The sequence below is a fragment of the Panthera onca genome, chromosome D3, assembly GCF_046562875.1.
Source record: "Panthera onca isolate mPanOnc1 chromosome D3, mPanOnc1 haplotype 2, whole genome shotgun sequence".
NCBI lineage: Eukaryota > Metazoa > Chordata > Mammalia > Carnivora > Felidae > Panthera > Panthera onca.
In genome coordinates, this window is record NC_138350.1 from 38,872,850 (window position 1) to 38,894,559 (window position 21,710).

General features: G+C 43.7%; 1 protein-coding gene across 4 annotated transcripts in view; it reads left to right on the plus strand.

Annotated features, from left to right (window-relative positions):
• Window positions 1-1,688: 1,688 nt before the first annotated feature.
• DLGAP1 (DLG associated protein 1) overlaps window positions 1,689-21,710 on the plus strand; it is an 892,830-nt gene continuing 872,808 nt past the window's right edge. For 2 of the 4 annotated variants that reach the window (XM_060613340.3, XM_060613342.3), the window contains exon 1: window positions 1,691-2,234. The gene's annotated coding sequence lies outside the window, so the exon portion shown is untranslated. Of the gene's footprint in view, window positions 2,235-21,710 lie in introns of all 4 variants that reach the window. The other 2 variants (XM_060613343.3, XM_060613345.3) reach the window with 2 other exon arrangements.

The window sequence follows — 21,710 nt, forward strand, 5'->3', positions numbered from 1 at the left end:
CTAGGCCTCCAGTATTGCCGTAAATCCTGCCTGGTTCTAAGACTGCTTTCCAGCCCTCCCTTCAGTTCTGGAAGTTTCCATGTCTTTCCAATAAATTACGTTCTTAAGTTAGCCAAACTGGGTTCTGTCGCTTACAGTTAGAAAACCCTCATCATCGTAGTGTGACATAGATAATATCATTGCTAGGGTAAGTCTACCACATGAATTTTGTAAGAAAATTGATTTTCCACTCCAAGTAATTTTATTCACTAATGTCCCCTAATTTGAGTTAGGGCAGTCTTATTTATATGGCCTCATTAAAATTCTATGGATTAAACATATTTACAGGTTTGGAAGGGCAAGGTAGTTGCTTTTTACAGATTAGGAAGGCTTATTTTTTTACTTTGCCTTTTCATGGAATGTTATTTGAAATATTAGGTGCCTCTCTGTAACCCTTCTTGAACTGGCTGGGATATCTTTTAGAGGCTTGTTAAAGCACTGGTGATCATATTACTACACTGCTGAGGGTTTACTTCCATTTCCTTGGCTGTTTAGTGGTTTAAAGTTTTTTTTTTTTTTTTTCTTTTTCTTTTTTAATGGAAAATCACTCAGTGAAATTGCGGAAAAGCGATTATTTATCTGAGTCATATTTTTATGGAAACCGTTTTTCACTTCCCTGCATTTTTAGAAGTGTTTCCTTAAAAAGGATATGCTATTAATATTTATAATTAGATATCACACAAAGCAGATGCTAAATCTTATGCTATAACTTTATGGGTAAAATTACATAAAGAAGATTATATACTTTTTGGCATAATATTCTCTCTGGAAGCTATGGAACAAAGGACATTGTCCACGAAGACACCTTTTTTTTTTTTTTTTTTTTTTTTTTGAGTAGAGGAAAACAGGAAGACGGTGATTAACCACGATTATTTTAACTATTATTCAGAACAGTGTACTTAAGTGGGTAGAGCAGGAGCTCAATAAATACTTAATTGCCTTTTCTCTCTGACCCACGTCTCGGTTCACCTATTCACACTCTCTCTAGTCTTACTTTGAAGCCACGTGGATTCTTCGTATTTGCAGAGCCCTAGACGCCGGGTCCTCGGCCTCTGTGAATGGGTCTGGCTTCCAAATACACATGGCGGGGTATAGTGAGTGGGGAGTTTACTGAGGTCGGAGGACAGGAGGAAAAGGGATTCCTTTTCGTTAATACCGAGAGAACCGGTGGAATAAATATCGTGTAACCTAAGCCACACCCACCCACGCACCCAAGAGCCATCTTTGTGTAGACAAGGGAAACTGAGGTTCCGAGGAGTAAGTGAAAGTAATGGCACTGGGTTTGAACGTCCGTTCTTGTGAGTCTACCCTGTCTCCTCCCTGGCGATTACTTCTTCAAAAATTCTAGTGGGGACCCCGAGGATGGAGAGGAGAGGGCAGGAAACCCTCTCTTCGCCAAGTTGATCTCCTGTGAGAAAGAACTGTTGTTACGAGTTCTCCCGAGCCCCTGTCTTTAAAAGACGAGGTTAGGGACAACGGCTGGCAAGAGTAGAAGAGCAGGTTCAATTCCCCGGAGACTCTGCGCCAGGGAACGGACGGGGCACGCCCACTAACGGGGGGCCGCCTCTCGGTTCCGTCCCAGGCACGCGGGGCTTTCCCGTCGGTCCGGTTTGAGTGCGTGTGAGTGCACTCGCCACCGGAAGGCTGAGCGGGCAGAGGCCGCAGGCCAAGAGCACGCTCCGGGAGAGGCCGGGCGCCTCCCCGCGGCCTCGGCGCACGTGCCTGGGCTGGGGCCAGGGCGAGTGGCCGCGCCGTAGTAGCTGGGGCGGGTGGGAGCGGCTGGCTCCGGGCCGCGGCCGCCGCCCGCCCGCCGGCTCCGGTGGTTGGGCGGAGGAAGCGCGGGACTCCTCCTCCCCACCGTATTAACATGCACCCAGGGGCGGGTGACCAGCCCAGCCTCGCCGCCCCAGCTCGCCGCGTCCCGGCGCTCAGCCTCCGCGCCAGAGGCGAGCGCTGCGCTCCGGGCGCCGCAATCCCGAGGACACGGCCTCTCCGACACCTACGGCCCGGCGAAGTCGGTGGCAGCATCGGCGGGAGCGGTCGCAGCCGCCTCTGCTCCTCTCTCCGTTGCTTCCCGTCGCCTCGCTGAGACCCTGTCCGGGCCGCGGGGACACCCTTTTTCGTCCTCCCCCCGAGGCTCGTGGGACCGACGGACGGACGCAGGGATCCAGGGCCGGACTGCGGGCAGCGGCAAGGTAACGCCGGGCTGCGCTGCGGGGCTGGGGCGTGCGCGCGTGGCGGCAGCAACCGGAGCCCGGGCCGCCGCCAACCACCGCGATCGCAGCGCGCTGGGTGTCTCTTGACCGCCGCGCGGTCGCCGCTCCTCTCGCCCGCGGAGGGACGATGGGCTGGGCTCCCTTGGCCCGCTTCTCCTTCGCCATCCGCCGCCTGGGGCGCACTCCCGGACCCCCTGGGGACCCCGGGAATCCGGGGGCCAGCGCGCCCCTCTCCGGGCTTGTGGTCCTGGCTACTCCCTCTTGGGGCCCGGGGAGGGGACGGATTTCTAATTGCGACAGGGTCCTGGAAGGGGGAGGGGAGAACACTAGTTCCCGTCATCTCCACCGGCCAAATTCACACCTCCCCCCGCCCCAACCCCCTGTGCACCTTGCAGGGGAGGAGGGGGCTGCTCACTGCAGGGGAGTTCTCGGCAGGCTCCTGGGTCGTTTGCCAGGCAAGTTGTTGCACTTGGGTTTTTAGGTGACATTTTGGCTTTGGTTGTGGAGAGAGCCTCCTCCCGTGTGTGTGTGTGTGTGTGTGTGTGTGTGTGTGTGTGTGCGCGCGCGCGCGCGCGCGCGCGTAAGAGAGAAAGCCAGAGAAACAGAGACACAAAGAGAGACAGACAGAAGCTCGCAGGGGGAGAACGAGACACAGAAAGAGAGAGACACACACACAGAGGACGGGATTCAAGGGGGAGGTCACTGTAGAGTCGCCCCCCGCCCGCGGCCGAGGCCAGTTCCCGGCGAATCGCGTGGCCAACCTTGAGACGCGGTATTCAGTGAATTGAATGAGCGGGGCTGGAGCGGAGACCAAACCGGGACTTCTCCTCCGGGCTGGGAGAGATAACAAATTGCACTTTCATTGAGGGGCGGCTGCAGCTGCGGGAGGGACCTTCGGAGGGCCGCTGGGAGATGAAGACCCTGCATTCAGGACTCCGGCCGCGGCGCTCGCTCCTCGAGGAAGGCGAGCTGTCCCTGCTTCACCCGGTGGCCCCCGGGAAGCCGTGGGAAGCGGCGACCCGCTGTTCGGGTGCCCGCGCCCCGAGACACTGAGTGCCTGTACCGGAGCTCGGCTCGCGCCCTCGGCTCCCGGGCTCGCCTTCCTCCGGGCCACTAGCGCTGCGGAATTTTCTGTCTGAAAACCGGAGGGGGCGTGCGGAGGGGAGGGGGTATGAAGTGGCCAGAGGGCCGGGACAGGGACGCGGGTGGGTAGATGTTATTTCTTTTATGGACCCAGGCAGGACTCTATGTACACCCCTGACACAGTGAGCCTGGCTTGGGTTCCTGAGAGATCGATGCTCCCTGCCTCCCTTGGCATAACATGGGAAGTTATGGAATTACAAAGATGAAAGACATATAATTAAAGTAACAATTAAGAACAGATCTTTATCTTTTATGGTGTTCATGAATCATGAATGGCTTCGTAAAGTGAAGGATCGATCTGAGTTGTAGTCAGGCACTGGGATGAGGAATGTTTAGAGCTAGGAAAGCGATTTTAGGACCCAGTGCAAACATCTTGCCAATTTATTTTTACCAGGGAGGACCTAACTGCTTTTTGAATGTTATTTATAGCCGAATTTCAGTTTCAGGAAGCAACTTTCTATTGGCCAATGTAATTTTGCATCTATAGCAATAGTCGTTATTCCAACTTGGACGGAAATGACATAGAAGCAAGAAATGTTAGAAGTGTCTCAATTTACATAATGTCAAAAGGATAAGTTTTCTTTTCTCAAATGTTTACAAAGGAGATTCAAAGCCATAAAACCACGTTGCATATATCTATGCAAAATATATGAAATTTAAGTGGTCAGGTCATAAAAATTACTCAGTTCAGAAAATTTATATTCTGGCATAAAGAGGAAATAGAGAATTTCATGGACTCTGATATCAGCAGCTGTGGTATTAATTTCCTTTGGATGTATCACTTCAGTTTAAAGTTGCAGCAGGTGAAGACACTGCTTTGCAATATTACAAGTTTCAGATCTAAAATCCCAGGACTGCTTTTGAAAAACAAAACAAAACTGACTCGCTGAAGAGAAAATGCTACTTGAATGAGAAAAGACTTGAGCATATTTGCAAATATAGGACATTAAAAAAATTATACCTGTCTTTCTATTTCTCTGTATGTTTCCATTAGGGTTTCTATTCTGTTTCCCAAGTGAAGTATCTTATTTCAAATATTATAGGCAACATAAATGTTCGCAAAATGAACTGGTTAAAAGATTCCTTAAAAAGCTGTGAAGTGATTTTCTGACAAAACTCTTCAAATAACACATACGCAGTTGTGCTTTTGAGAGATAACACGTACATGAGTTTTCCCTATGGGGAATTTTCTTTAATTTCTCCTCCAACATAAATTGTATTCTGCCAGGACTAAAGCCTTGATGAAACATGTCAGTAATTATGGAAAGCAAGACCTTCTTCTCAAAATATTGCATACCCCATATAGAGAAATAGCCTAAAACTAAGCGGTGTTCTACTTTCTAAATCCTTCTAAGCTTAAACGTCCTTTGAATCAAACTTGGAAAGATGGGTTGCATGCATTTTGCTTTAACTCTGTTAGGCATGTGTGCCTTCATTCCATATAGCCAACTAGATTCATTATTTTTTTTTTATATAAAATTAAAACTAGGAGGAGGGAAGCTGAGTTCATACTAATGACTCATTTAGAGATATGTAGCATGAGAATAGTTTCAGCTACAACTTCATTGAGGCAAGGGCCATATTCTTTGTATAGCAACTTCTGGAAACAAAAAAAAATCAACATTCTGATTCCGATTTCATATAATATTTTGAATTGAGAAAGAATCATCACATGCTATCCAAATGAGTGTTTTTATAGTGAAGTTTGTATGATAGACGCCAACTCCCATGATGCTGTCTTCTTGATTATTCCCACAATTAGCTCCACGCTTTATCAGACCAACTCTGTTCCCCACAGAAGTTTTCCTTAGGAAGCATTCATCGAACTGGAGGATTTTTATGAAGAGTTCATCTCTATAGAAACCACACTTGCCTCTCTTTGCCTAATTTAAGGACACAATGCTGTTGTAAGTTCTTTTGTTTCTTTTCTCTTTTTCCTTGGTAATTATTTCCCCCCTGCTAAAGGAGCAGCACCAAGGAAAGCTGAAAGGCTACCCAGACTTTTCAGAAATCTCAACACGCCCCACCCCCTACCTCTCATATTTACTATCTATGCCTTGCGTATGTTGTATGTTGTTCGCTTAATGTGTTTTTCATTTTAAAGAAGCACAGTCACAAAAGACAGAAACACAATCACAAGAAGGCCCTTTTTCTAGCATTCTAAACATTTTTGTGCTGCTGAGATGCTTGGGGTTTCAAAAGCACTCCATGTCTTGTGCTGTCTTTTATTTCCAGAGGATCCTAAGAGCTTGTAATTCTCCATTTTCAAAGAAAGGGATCATTTCACTGCCCATTCCCCCCACCCTTAACTTTCTCCCTGCCTCCTTTTTATTTTTATTTTTTTTATGTTATTTATTTATTTATTTATTTATTTATTTATTTATTTATTTTTGAGAGAGAGACAGACAGACAGAGCAGGGTAGGAGTAGAGAGAGAGAGGGAGACACAGAATCTGAAGCTGGCTCCAGGCTCTAAGCTGTCAGCACAGAGCCCAATGTGGGGCTCGAACTCAGGAGCCATGAGATCATGACCTGAACCGAAGTTGGAGGCGACTGAGCTACTCAGGTGCCCCTCCCTACCTCCTTTTGAAATCATGGGGAATTTGTAGCCTGGTTCCTGTTACTGCCCAATGGACCTGGCTTTCACAGATGTGTGGTCTTTCAGGAATTAGAGAGATGTTCCTTCTTCTACCACAGTCATTTGCTTTCGTCTATTAAACATCTGCTGATAACTCACTGCCTGACATACCAAGTATCAGTTCCTTTTCTTCTAACACATATTTGTTTTATGCAAAAAAAAAATTTTAATAGAAAATTAAATATTAAAAACGTGTATAATATACCATTAATACATAAAGCATTCGAGCGTTTATGTACATTTACTACACACACACACACACACACACACGTACACACACACGAGGTTGGTATTGCATATGAGTTGTGTTGACCCATCAATTTTATATTCTTCATTCTAGTGAATGGCAGGGGCCAGACAGCTGCTGTACCGGTGAGAAACTAGTTATTCTCTTCCTTTATGGAGTTAAACGTTGGTGTTTATTGTTTTCGCCTTCCCGTAGGAGTTCATGATTTGCAGGTAAGAAGTGCTATCCCGCTTCGGAAGACCAGCTCATGCACAGGAGGCCCTCTGGCCAACCAGCCGTAGATTTCTGGCCCAGATTCTTGGACCTTTTCTTGGGTAGATGAGAACCAGTGAAACTGGGATGTGATTGCCCCCCTTGGGGTTGTTGTGATGAGGGATCAGGGTTCTGGATCTGCTGTGCATCTTGGCTCACAACGAAACTGTTCATGTTTATATTCTCTTATCAGAGTTTGCTCACCCGATGTCACTGACAATTTCTAGATCCTCTCTCCACATGTTTTTGTTGGGTGTGCAAGCAGCGACACAAAAGCAAGCCACGGAGAGTGTAGTGTGGCGGTGTGTGAACTGCCAGATTTTCTTAGTATTCATCAGAGCAGGGGCTTATCGAAGCCCTGGATAAGCAATTAGGAAATGAGGGTTCCCGTTAGGGCCGGTTCCCTCCCCAGCTTGTGTGTCCCAGTCCGCACCCTCCCAGTCTACACCGGGAGGGCTCAGAGACATTTAAATGGCTCCCTCAGGCAGCTTGTGGGGAGGTCTCTCTCTCTCTCTCTGGGCATGTTTCCAGCTCTGCCGCTTTGCTCTGTGACACGGTTTTGGCTAATTTGAAAACATCTGCTAGAGTAACTTCCCTTTTCATTCTACTCCTGGAGACCGTTTATTCGTATATGATGGGAGGACTGGCATTAATCTTTGCTCTGACCTCAAGATTACACCCTTTCTCTGGAGACCCTTCCTCCCTCAGTTTCAATTTCAGTGGAAGCTCGGAGGGAAGTCTGTTTCTGGACTAGAAATCTCCCTGCTAGATATCACTGAGATTTCTTTACAAAACACACGCTGCAGTTTCAGAGGCAAATGGCATTTTGATCTTGTCTCAGACTTTGCAAACAACTATTCCATGCTATGATTCATCATACTACTCTAGTAAAAAGGCAATGCGTAGTCACTCCCTTGGAAGCTCTTTTCCCAGACATTAACCCAGAAGCAGAATAACCTTTCAGTCTTTCAAACAGGGATATTCTTTTCCGTTAGAGCCCAAGGGGTGGAGAGGTGGGAGTGGGGTAGGGGTGGGGAGGGACCGGACCTTGAAGCAGTAACATGTTTAGAAGTTGATTGTGTGAGCCCTTCCCTAGGCAATTTAGAGAATCGCTTGGTTCTATAGCTTCTGTGAAGCAGCATAAGATGTCCTTTCCCCACTCTCCCTGGCACACTGTTTCTTACATTATTTCCTCTTTCCTAGACCTCAGCTGAAAATTTAATTTAATCAGTGAGGCTCTCCAGTTGAATGCAGCTTTACCGCTTTATACTTTTCTTCTTTTCGCGGTCCTTTTCCAGTAAATAACGATGCTTTGACTTCTATGCTTATCCCGTCAACTGTCTTCCCCACTGAACTGTGCATTCCATGGGATCAAGGACTAAATACGGCACTTCACCAAATGTCAGCAGGGCCCAGCACAGCCGCTGGCACTCAGTAAGTGGTCAGTAAACAGCAGTGAAGTGAATGAATTAATAAACCCATGAGGGGATGCAGATCTGTACTCTAACTGTATAAGGACCAGAACCCTGAGGGTAGTATCATGTGGCTTTTAGAGGCCCCCCTGCTATCTTGAATCCTGCATTCTCTACTCTGATAACGCCTGGAAGACACAGGCCTGATCCCAGCGTGGCCAACGTGTGCTGGGTTAGTTTTGTGCTGGTTTCCCAACCAGGGAAACTGCAGTCTGCTGGAAAACTGAGGGAGGTCCTGAAGTAAGACAGGGATTAAGAAACAAAACAAATAACACAAAAACAAAACCTCCCATCCCCTACCCTTCTTCCCCTTTCTTACTTGAAATAAGCATATGAATAGCTTCACCCCCCCACCTGCCTATGCTTTGAGTGCCCCCCCTCCAAATGTAGCACTAGCTCTTTTCTTCCTGGCCACCCCAAAGGACTGAGCACTCCCTCCTATGTCTCTGTGGAATCTGGTACACATTTCGTAGTTTTGTATTTCATTGTCTGTTTATGTGCCTGTCCACCCCCTAGGAGACCATAAGCTCAGAGAAAATGGTGAGTATAGGAGCCGCGTATGGAAGGACATTGAAAGACTGAATCAGACCACAAGGATGAGAGACCAATCTAGCAGGAAGAAGATAAGTGGCTACAACCGACTTTCTTGCTTGTGCCTGATTTCTGTATATGTCCTTAGAACCTGCGTGGGGTGTGGCTCTCATTCATAGGTGATGCTGGAATCTGCCACTTAAAATTAGGTGGACTCACAGCCTTCTGAGTAGTTTCATGATTTTTTTTTTTTTTAATACTAGTTTCTGGCCAGGCTTGTAATATATCCCGTCCCACTCTGTGCTTCTGAGATCTTGAATGATGTGGTGAGGTGGGCCACCCTTGTGGATACGCTCAATCTGACACGTGACACCCTGCTTTCGATGCTCGATCCACTGTTCAGCCCTAAATGAGGAAAAGTAAGACTTAACACGGACATGGCTCATGTTGCTATAAACTATGATGTACAATAATTTCTCCAGATCTGTTTTTCTTTTATTGATGTTTTAAATTATCTTGCTTTGATGATAAGAATCCTAAGGGATGTAGATGGTCGATGTAGATCTTGGCATGGATATAGCCCCCACATATGGGCAAACAGGCAAACAAAATTAGAATATCTCCTGTGTACTCATTAGCGTGCAGAATACAGAAGTGGAAACACTGTTCAAATCCTTGGGTGGCTTAAAATCTAATCCAGAGGATAAGATTAACATGTAGAAAATAATTAGTAAGAACATGTTATAAAATCAAACTAAGGGCTCAAATGTCTGAGACCAGTCATACTTATCCTGGGCTTTTAAGGAATGACAAAGCTCAACAAAGGACGGGATCATTGGATCTGTCTTCCTGGATGGGTAAGAGTTAAATGGAAGGGATGACTTTTCAGATAAGGCAAAAACATTTACAAAGACATGGAAATGCAAACCAACTTGGTGTATTCCTGGTTCAAGGAGATGGTTGGTTCTCTGCTCTGGCTCCTCTGATGCATTTGAATTAGACCTGGAGATGAATTTGATTGAGAAGGATGGAGAATGTTTAGAGTTGACAGGAACCTTGAAGGATTTGGAAGAGACAGTGATACAGAGAAGTGGCTGGCCTCTTAAACTGATGGAAGTAGGTCCGTCTACCACCAGATGAGAACCGAGAGGAGGCTGTTGCATTAATTGGGGCATAAATGAAGGGAACCAGGTCTAAGGAAGTAACCATGGGAGAAAAGAAGACATGAAAAATATTTCGGAACAAATTTCAAGTACTATTTGACTCATTTCTCTTTTACCCTATACCTGTGTTGCAAACTATTGTTCAATTCTTTGTTGCTAATTACAGATTATTGTGAAATATTTTAGTAACACCAAAAAATTAAATATTAAAATAAACACCTATGTATTCACCCCCCTCCAGATGGTGAAACAAGTCATTACACGTACTGTTAATACTCCCAGAGTCCTCTTTCTCTAAGCATCTCTCCCCTCAATGGTACTCTCTATAGAGGCGTACCTCCGAGATACTGCAAGTTCGATTCCAGATCGAACTTTATCACAATAAAGTATCACAATAAAGCGAGTCAAATGAATTTTTTGGTTTCCCATTGCATTAAATTATGTTTACACTATGCTGTAGTCTATGAAGTGTGCCATAGAATTATTTCTAAAATAGACACATATATGCACACCTAAATAAAAAAAATACTTTATTAGTAAAAAAATACTAACTATATTCTGAGCGTCCAGCAAGTTGTAATGTTTTTGCTGGTGAAGGGTTTTGCCTTGATGTTGGGGCTGATGACTCATCAGGAAGGTTGGGGTGGCTGTGGCAATTTCTTAAAAGAAGACAGCGATGAGGGGGCCTGGGTGGCTCAGGTTGAGCATCTGACTTTGGCTCAGGTCAGGATCCCATGGTTCATGGGTTCGAGCCCCGCATCCAGCTCTGTGCTATCAGCTCAGAGCCTGCTTCAGATCCTCTGTCTCCTTCTCTCTCTGCCCCTACCCCGCTCGCTCTCTCTCCCTCCCTCAAAAATAAGTTAACATTAAAAATATTGTTTTTAAAAAGAAGACAATGAAGTTTGCCACATTGATTGACTGCCTCCTTTCACTTGAAAGCTTAGAGGTGGTTGTAAGGTTGTTAACTTTCCTAATTTCAATATTGTTGTGTCTCAGGGAATAGGAAAGTCCAAGGAGAGAGACAGGGATTGGCTGGTTGGTGGAGGAATCAGAACACACGATGTTGATGGATCAAGTTCATCATCTTGTATGTGTATGGTTCATGGTGCCCCGGAACAATTACAAAGTGATGGCACAGATCACTGATCACGGATCACCATAACAAATATAATAATAATGAAATGGTTGAAATATGGCGAGAATTACCAAAATGGGACACAGAGACCTGAAGTGAGCAAATGTCGTTGGAAAAATGGTGCCCAAAGATTTGCGTAACGCAGGGTTGCCACAGACCTTCAATTTGTAAAAAAAAAAATGCGATAAGTGAAGTGCAATAAAACAGCATATGCCTGTACGGAATTTTTGTGTTTATCATTCGCATGCATTTCCTTATGCTTTGCTATGTATGTGTGTATTTTAGCAATATAGTCTCGCTTTGCTGTTTGTAAACTATATAAATAGTAAATTGCTCTGTAGTCTTTTTCACCTTACTTTAATGGATTAGTGTTTTGTGGATATATGTAGATCCTATTTAGTCATTTCTACTGCAGTGTGGTATTCCGTTGCATAATATATCATGTTTAATGTATCAGTCTTCTGTCAGTGGGCAGTCAGGGTATTTTCCAACAAGGCTGCCGTGAACATTCATATATAAACATGTCTTGTGCTAACAAAGGAGACTTTCCTTAGCATATCTCCTTAGGAGTGGAATTATGGAAGGGTGGGATTTGTGCCCTCACCTTTAGTGGATGCCAAATTACCAAAAAAGTATTTAACTCTTTATACTCCCATCGGCAATCTAGAAGAGCCCCCTTTCCCTCATATCTTTGCCAGTATTTGGTGATCCATTTTATTTTTTGCCAGGATTATGAATGTGAAATGATGGCTCCTTGTAGTTTAAACGTGTTGCTTCCTGACCGACTGTTAGTAATGTTGACTATTTCTTTCCTCTGTTGATTACCATTCAGATCTCTTCGGAATGCTTATTCATACATGCTGTCCATTATCCCACAGCTTTAAAAAAGAGGTTATTGATTTGTAAGAGTTATTTATATATTCTGAATACCAGAGTTTTTCTGTTATCGGCATTTCAGCAATCTTCTCCCCACTGGTGGCTTGTCTTTTCATTTTTATGATGTCTTTGGGCGAAAAGATTATTTTATTTTATGTTAAATTCCAGTGTAACTAACCATGTTCTATTAATTTAACATGTGCGATATAGCGATTCAACAATTCGATACATTACTCAGTCCTCACCATGATAAGTGTACTCTAAGTGCCCTTCACCTATTTCATCCACCTCCCCCCCTCCCTCTCCTTTGGCATCACCATTTCTCCATAATTAGGAGTCTGATTGTTTGCTCTCTTTTCCTTTGTTCTGTTTCTTAAATTCCACATATGAGTGAAACCATGTGGTATTTGTCTTTCTCTGACTGACTTACTTCACTTAACGTTATACCCTCTTGGTCCATCCATGTTGTTGCAAATGACAATGTTTCACTCTTTGTTTTTTTTTTTTATGGCTAGTATTTCACTGTGTATATATGCCACATCTTTATCCATTATCTATGGATGGACGCTTGGCTTGCTTCCATACCTTGGCTGTTGTAAATAATGCTGCAATAAACATAGGGGTGCATATTGCCTTTCAAATTAGTGTTTTTGTATTCTTTGGGATAAGTACCCAGCAGTGCAATTGCTGGATCATATGGTAATTCTATTTTTGATCTTTAAAGGACTCTCCAGGGGCGCCTGGGTGGCGCAGTCGGTTAAGCGTCCGACTTCAGCCAGGTCACGATCTCACGGTCCGTGAGTTCGAGCCCCGCGTCAGGCTCTGGGCTGATGGCTCGGAGCCTGGAGCCTGTTTCCGATTCTGTGTCTCCCTCTCTCTCTGCCCCTCCCCCGTTCATGCTCTGTCTCTCTCTGTCCCAAAAATAAATAAAAAACGTTGGGAAAAAAAAAAATAAATAAAAAAAAATAAAGGACTCTCCATACTGTTTCTCACGGAAGCTGCACCAGTTCGCATGCCCACCAACAGTGCCTGGGGGTTCCTTTTTATCCACATTCTTGCCAACACTTGTTGTTTCTTATCTTCTTGATTTTAGCGTTCTGACAGGTGGGAGGCGATATCTCCCCGTGCGGTTTCGATTTGCATTTCCCAAATAAGTCAGGTTGAGCATCTTATCATCTGTCTGTTGGCCCTTGAAAATCATCTTTTAATTAGTTATTTATTTTTTATTTAAAACAAATTGTTTATTTATTCATTTTGAAAGTCGGGGCACCTGAGTGGCTCAGTGAGTTAAGCGTCTGACTTCGGTTCAGGTCATGGTCTCGCGGTCTGTGAGTTCGAGCCCTGCTTCGGGCTCTTTGCTGACAGCTCAGAGCCTGGAGCCTGCTGCAGATTCTGTGTCCCTCTCTCATTCTGCACCTCCCCTGCTCATGCTCTGGCTCTCAAAAATAAATAAATGTTAAAAAAAAATATTTATTTTGAGAGAGAGAGAGGGACAGAGAGAGAGGGAGAGAATCCCAAGCAGGCTCTATGCTGTCAGCATGGAGCCCGACGAGGGGCTCGATCTCACAAACCGTGAGATCATGACCTGAGCTGAAATCAAGAGTTGGACGCTTAACCAACTGAGCCACCCAGACGCCCCAAAAAATCTTTTTAAAATTTAAAATCGATGCGTTTTTTATTGTTTATGGTATAGATAAGATATCTTGTTTAAGAAATCTTTTCCAATTCTGAAGTGATAAAGGCATCATCCTTTCATATCTTATAAACTGTTAAAGTTTTATTTTCTCGTTTAGTTCTTTAAGACTTTCTTATCAATGGTCATTTTATTTTTGTTATTTTATGTTTTTTAAAGATTTTTTAATTTATTTTATTTATTTTTTGAGAGAGAGAGAGAGCAAACTGGGGAGGGGCAGAGAGAGAGGGACAGAGGATCCGAAGCAGGCTCCAGGCTCTGAGCTGTCAGCACAGAGCCCGTCGTGGGGCTCGAACTCACCAACAGTGAGATCATGACCTGAGCCGAAGTCGGAGGCTCAACCAACTGAGCCACCCAGGTGCCCCTCAGTGGTCATTTTATAAAGCCTTTTATTATGTTACAAATTTGGGCAAGACATATGACTTCTTTTTGGTCTTAATTTCTTCCTGATGAAACCAAAGTTTGGAGTAGTTGTGTTGTGTGAATTCTGCGGATGCTGCTTGACTTTAGGGCTTCATCATTTTATGCGTGGGATACACAGAAGTCTCCTAATGGCACTTCTTGTCTGCAGGGTCTCCTTCTGATTACACCTGGATCTGGGCTGACTTTTCAAAGAACAGTCAAAGTCTTTGTGAGGCTCCTCAGACTTTGTCCTTGAGACCACGAGGACGGCAGTCACGTCCCTTTGCACTTGCCTGCATCCCGTAGATCTGAGCACAAACCAGGACCACAGTTGGCTGTCAGACACATGGGTGGGATGAATGCCAGACACACAGCGGGCTCCCTTCATTGCTTAGCTCCGTTTCTTAACCAGCCCCTTACATGGAACCTCCTTTCTGCTATAGCCATCCCTACTTGTCATGACTGGGCCATTCTGGCCATTCTCTCCTCTTTATTTCTTTTCATGTATTTTGAATTCTGTCTACTTGACAGATTCTCCTAGGGCTAGGACAAGGAAAGTCAAGGATTCTTTCCCCTTTCATGTCCTTCTAGATAGTTTGAATGTTTTACCACAGGCAGGGATTTCTTTTAAGATGGTTGTTTCAAAGCCCTCTATCCTGGAAGGCTGGTCAAATCTCACCTCTCACATGAAATGTTTTATTATTTTATTTTATCATTTATTTTATTTTATTTTATTTATTTTATTTTATTTGGAATTATTTATTTATTTTCAGAGGGGGAAGGGGCAGAGAGATACTAGGAGAGACAGAGAATCCCAAGCAGGCCCCATGCTGTCAACGCAGAGCCTGTTGCAGGGCTTGAACCCACAAACTGTGAGATCATGACCTGAGCCAAAATGAAGAGTCAGGTACTTAACTGACGGAGCCACCCAGGCGCCCCACATGAAGCATTTTATAACTCTAGCCCAGGGTAAACCGTCTTCTGAATTCGAGTTGCATTTTTCTGGATCATTTACCGTTTACATTTTAAACCTTTTGTGTGAATACTCCCAGATTTTAAGCTCCTTTAAGGGGCGTGTTTGCGTAGGTAGCTTTGTATCTCTCTAACGCCTAAGAACAAGAGCCAGAAGAGTGGGTTTTCAATGGGTTATGGTTGCTTTCTTGAAGATTGGTAATCAGCTTGTGGAGATGACATCAGCTGAGTGGAAATTTAGAGTGTGAGGACCCTGGGATTAGTGAATTGCCGGAACATATAAGGATTTGGGATAAGAAGCTCATTCTTAGTGAACTGAGCTCTGTTTTGTGTGTGTGTGTGCATGTGTGTATGTGTGTATGGTTTTTGTTGTTGTTGTTTGTTTTCGTTTTTGTTTTTTGGAGTTAGAGAGCCTGTGAGCAGGAGAGAGGGGCAGAGCAGAGAGGGAGAGAATCCCAAGCAGGCTTCTTGATAAGCATGACAGGGGCTTGATCCCACAACTCCAGAATCATGAGCTGAGCCAAAATCAAGAGTCAAATGCTCAACCAACTGAGCCACCTACGTGCCCCTGTTTGTGTTGATTTTTGAGACAAATATTGGACATGTCCCATTGGCAACTTGGAAAACATTAAAACTGAGGGGTTCTTTTGGGGGGGGGGGTGCCTGGGTGGCTCAGTGGGTTAAGCGTCTGACTTCAGCTCAGGTCATGATCTCATGGTTCATGGGTTCAAGCCCCACGTCGGGCTCTGCGCTGACAGTTCAGAGCCCTGAGCCTGCTTTGGATTCTGTGTCTCCCTCTCTCTCTGCCCCTCCCCCACTTGTGCGCGTGCATGCGCCCTCTCTCTCTTTCTCTCTCTCTCAAAAATAAACATTAAGAAACAAAACAAAACTGAGTTTTAGGAAATAACGAAATTTGAGATGTTGACTAGGGAATTATTGCTGGAAGGTGATCAGTAGACGCATGATGTTAGCCGCTGTTTCTGTGTTCCAGATAGGGGTGTTCCCCCAACTCCCGTCCTGATTCTACTATCCTGAGTCATCTAACTAGCTAGACGACTTTGGGCAAGTTAATTAATTTTTCTGAGCCCAGTTTTCTCATCTGAGAAATGAGGATAATTAAATTTACATTTTGGAATTTTTGAAAGGAGTAAATGAGCCAACCTATGCAAAGTATCTGGCTCAATGGTGGGCTCATGGTGAGCACTTAATAAATGTTGTTATTAATGATATATTTTATCTGTAAGAGCTACTGCCAACCAACCTTTTTATGTCAAAGTAGCACCAAGAATTAAAAAACAAACAAACAAACAAACAAAAAACTTGTGTACTCATGAAATAGTTCTTCTCTTGTAGAAAATTCCTAGAACTTATCTCATAGTCCTTTATTGTGTGTCACCGGTGACAGACAAGTCACTTATAGGATACAACTTTCAGTATTGCCTTGTATGCTCCATATGCTACATAAATATCTATAGGGAAAGAAGCCCCCAGCCCCGACAGCCCAGCCTTGTCTGATGCTGCGAGGAGATGACAAAAAAACATCAAAATGACACCCTTCTTCCCAAGGCAGAGGAAGTGTGTGACAATTCAGTTGTGAAACAATTCAGTGCATTTCAAGCAGCATCCAAAATGTGAATTTTAATTTACTCTGACCAAAGTACGTACTGACTGTAGGACAGGGAAAAAAATCCAAAGGCTAACCCAGAAAAAGGAAGCTTTGCTGGCTCCTTACAGAGGAGCATCTCCGTGAGGTCACGGTGAGCCCCGAGTAGTTGTACATTGGCGGGTGGGGCGCGCATGTGTTCGGATTGCGCCCACCTTCCCTGCTCCGTGGGGTGTATCTTCTGCCTCCCTGTCAGTGTGTGTTCAGTCAGCCCACAGTTTCTCCTGGAAAGGGCTTAGTGGATGAAAACCAGTACAAATCAGAATGAGAACTTCAATAATTGATCAGGTGGAAGAATTCTGTTTGTTTGTTTGTTTCATTAAAGGACATGTTTCTGGGCAGTTGTATCTACGTTATTTGGGTTTAAAAATTTTTTAATCCATTACGGTAACGCAGTATTTCTTATCTTGTGATTTAGGTTTAAAACCCCATAGAACATCATGCAAAACACTTTTTCTCAAGGGAAATACTTTTTCTCAAGGAATTCTTTCAGGAATTCCTTTTGAGTAGAAATGCCGGCACACAGGAAGTGTCTTGAGATGCTCCCTAGAGAGATGATAAAGTCACATTAAATGCAGTTTAAATGTTGGCAATACTAATTGACAGATAAGGCGTGTTCTAAAGATGTGCTTATAAGATGAATCTTTGTGGACATCGAACCGGATTATCCCATAGAAATTGTGCTATATGGGCGGTGGCTGGTTTCTAAGATTAAATTTCTTTTTTTTTTTCTTTTTCTTTTTTTTTTTTTTCAACATTTTTTATTTATTTTCGGGACAGAGAGAGACAGAGCATGAACGGGGGAGGGGCAGAGAGAGAGGGAGACACAGAATCGGAAACAGGCTCCAGGCTCCGAGCCATCAGCCCAGAGCCTGACGCGGGGCTCGAACTCACGGACCGCGAGATCGTGACCTGGCTGAAGTCGGACGCTTAACCGACTGCGCCACCCAGGCGCCCCTCTAAGATTAAATTTCTAGAGTATTTTTAACCCATTTTCTACAAACACTATTACTCTAATGAATACCGTATCTATCTAAAAGTCAGGACTTTATATCTATGAAAAACAGGAATTGTACATTTGGACCGGGAACACATATTACTCCTTCTACCGTGGAGTTAGGGGCTCCCGGCTTCTGCTGCTGGTCAGATACTGGATGATACTCCAGCCGTACTCACAGAGCTATGGTTTCCATTGATCCAGGACCGGAATCCATTGAGGGGATGACGGAACCTAAAGTTCTTACTCATTGACACTCATAATTGTTACACGTCTACGTTTACATAAGCTACTTCTCTACTTAAGTTTGAATGAGGAAGAAAACTCTAGTATAGAGCAAGAAATGTATGTTACTGATAAGTCAGATGTCAGTGGGTGAGGAGTGATAGGTAGAACTGTATTTCTTTGTACTTAGGTCATTTTTGCTAGATTTTTTTTCTCTGCATCCTGAAGATCCTGAAGATCTTCCACTGAAGATCCTGAAGATGCCCACTATGGGATGGTGGGATCCTGAAGATGCCCACTATGGGATGGTGGGAATTACCAATTCGTCCATTCACTCATTTAACCAACAACAATTTATTGAAAACTTAGTATATGCCAGGCATTATTCTAGGTGCTTTGAATTCAGTCTTGAACAACAAGGACAAAAGAGACATGCCCTTGAGGAATTTACAATCAAGTGGGAGGAAACAGACTATAAACAATAAGCATAATGAATACTTCTTTGACAGTATTAGGATGATTAACAGCTATAAAAAAAAGGATCCGTGGAAAGGGATTATTGAAGGACTGTTCTCTGATAGATTTCTGGTAGAGAAGGAAATGAGGTGTTATTTTGGTTGGTTGTTTATTGTTGGTTTTTGTTTGTCTGTTTGTTTTGAACTCAGACCTTCACTTGAAATGTGAGGATTTGACAAGCCTCCAGGTGAGGTGTGGGATTATTTTCACTGCTGTGTCATTTTCCCTTCTCTGTTTTAACAGCTGTCTCTATGCTCCTCAGAAATGGTATCTACCATAGCGCGTCATAACTAGTTGTGGTTTTTAATCTCCCATCATGCTATGAATTATAACATAAAGCATGTTTCTCATAACGTATCTTCCTGCAATAATACTTCTAGCATAATACGGGTGATTGTATATCTTACTGAACCCTTGCTGCACGCAAAGCACGTTATGCCAGCCCCCTGTAGAAAGTGATACGCTTTATGGAATATATTCTTAGACCACAGAACTTCCATGGCTAGAGCTGATCATTGAACTGAGGTCTGTTAGCGCTAGGTTCTGTACTCCCCTGGTGCCTAACCCAGTGCCTGGCACTTGGCTGCCCTCCCTCCAAGAGATGTAGAGTGAAATGGGAATCAAATAAGCTGTAATGTTGTGAAACTCCTAACTCTCAGAAGTGTGAGGCCGGTTGCCTGCAAGTTATAACCTCCTCTAGTTTTAAATCAGTTGACTTTACAGCCTAGCTGACCGACCCAAGAAAGCAGTAGTTACTTGGAAATTTCTTAGAGGGACACTTTGCTTATTTTTCTTTAATGTCTTCCTCCTGTTTCCATAGATCTCATACTTGGAGGACACACAAGAAATAGAATTACTTCTGTTGAAGTCACGACCTTCTAGTTGGAAGGCAAAACTACTTTTGTTCTATAATGTCCATCATAGTAAAGCATCTCAGCGGATCCTTTTTTGTTTTTATTTTTTCTGAGTGTTCCCTTGAGTTTTACTAGTACCTGCTTCAGTGGGTTCTTTGAGGATGCAGGATTTTGAGGACGTCAAGAACCGACTGCATAAATAGGCTGTGTCTGGCTTGACATTTGCTTTCTACCTGTTTTCTCCCTACTTGTCAGAGAAATTTTGCGTGACAGAGGTGAATCTCAGTGGGACCTTCCAGGGGGGTGACCATCTGCTCGCTCTGAAGAAAATCAGTCCCTTCTTTCCAGGAAAGGGTCTGTTGGCTGCAAGAGAAACTTGAGCTGTTTCCCATTGAGTAATCTACTTGAAAGGACAAATGAGAACATTCCTCAAAGACAAAGAAGCACAAACACAGATGAGGTCTTCAATAGGGAACACAATTTAGAGAACACAATGAAACCCGACACATCTTGTTACAAGGTTCAGATTAGGACTTCAGTGGCGAGGGGAAACAGAGATGTTAGATCATCCTCCTAAGATAGCCCTGAAAGAAAGAACTTCTTGCTTCTCCCTCCTTAGGGTTCTTTGCAATCCAGCCAGATGGAATTAAAAAACGTCCAACTGTTTAAGTACACATTGGTAAGTCAACATTGTTAGATCCTTAACTCCAGAACAAGGTGATTCGACTGACTTATACAGCAGTGGAATGCTCCTTTAGTGTTTTTTTTCCACTTTAATTTCCTTTTTTTTTTAACGTTTTTATTTATTTTTGAGACAGAGAGAGACAGAGCATGAACAGGGGAGGGGCAGAGAGAGAGGGAGACACAGAATCAGAAGTAGGCTCCAGGCTCTGAGCCATCAGCCCAGAACCCGACGCGGGGCTCGAACTCACGGACCGTGAGATCGTGACCTGAGCTGAAGTCGGACACTTAACCGACTGAGCCACCCAGGCGCCCCTCCACTTTAATTTTCTAAGAAATTGGCAAGTTGACTGTATGAGAATGTATAAGTATCTCTACCTCAGATAAAGTATATCTGTATATCTGCCAGCAGATAACAAGCTGAAATGAAGAAAGGTACATGTAAAACTGAATGCCTTTTATGAAGCATTTTATAAATAAATATCTTAAATCTTTCTTCCCGTATTTCTATATAGATCATCTCTAATACTTTTTTGTTTAGGATCGACACTTCTGACCCCAGATGCATTTGAGTGTCCTGACTGACAGAGCACATAAACTTAGTGAAAGTTCTAGACAGGTACTAGTAAATGTAATGTACTAATAGTAACGCATTAATTTGTTGAGGACAGAAAATAAATGGCCAAAGGCTTGGCTACGTTTTAATCTACAGGGGTCCTACACTGAAATTCGAATTCCATTCTTATTAGACATGTTCTTAAACTTAATTTGCATACACATGTATGGAGTATACAGAAGTCAGAACATTTTATTAGAAATTCTATAATTGAAATGGAGACGTTCACATCAGACAGTCACATATGTTCAGGTAAACATGTAAGAGCAACACATATTTGCTAAGGTATTTTGTTCCATCCGCCTGGAATTTTGCCTTGTCCCTCCTCGCGACTCCTTTTCACGTGACTGCTTTTTCTCCCCCTCATTGATGCCATTCTTTTTTTTTTTTTTTAATGTTTATTTTTGAGAGAGCACCAGTGGGATAGGGGCAGAGAGAGAGGGACAGAGGATCTGAAGTGGGCTTTGCTGTGACAGAAACAAGCCTGATGTGGGGATTGAATTCATGAATCAGGAGATCATGACCTGAGCCAGAGTCAGACGCTTCATCAACTAAGCCATTCAGGTGCCCCCATTAATGCCATTCTGGACCACCATTTGAAAAAGGCTTCAACCTGCCCCCACTATTCTCTTTCTCAGCAGCCTAGCATAGAGTTTCTTAACAAAGATTTGTCAAATAGTGGTTCTTAAGAAACGTTTTTCCAGAGAGTGAATAGGAGGTACCAAATTCTCAATAATTTACATTTCTTGCTTATAATAGCAAGACATATTTGAACATGAAGTTCAAGTCATTATTAGTGGAAGAAGTTGAGTTTAAAGTTGTGGGTTTAAGTCTGAATCCTACAATTATGTCAACTTCTAGTAAGTGTTTGGAAATCATCATCGGAAATAGCATCATCCCTATTTCAATGAACTCACCAGCTAATGGGAAGGAAGGAAAGAGTAGGATTCAATCCACTGAGGTTAGTAGGGTGATGGGATGTTACATGATGCTGGGGCAGGACTGAACAGGGTCACCAATTCCGCAGGTGAGACTTAGGGAGGGAGGGTTCCTCAGAGATGGGGATCAGTGATGCAAAGGAACATCAGAGTTGGGAAGGAAGTACAATAGTCTTTACTGAGCCTTGTAAGGCAATTCACAGGAAGCTCCTTTTCTTCCTACCATTACCTTGCCAACAGCAGTGAGCATGTACCTCTCTCAAGGTCTGTTTGCCCTTGTGTCAACTGATAGGGACTAGTATTCGGTGTGCTAAAATGCTAATATTCTGTGCACTATAATTTCAGATGAGCCTGGTGTTCCACAGAGGTTTCAGTGACATACGAAATACACACTGAAGTCAAATACTTTACAAATCATATGATTCTAATGATGAGCAGGCTA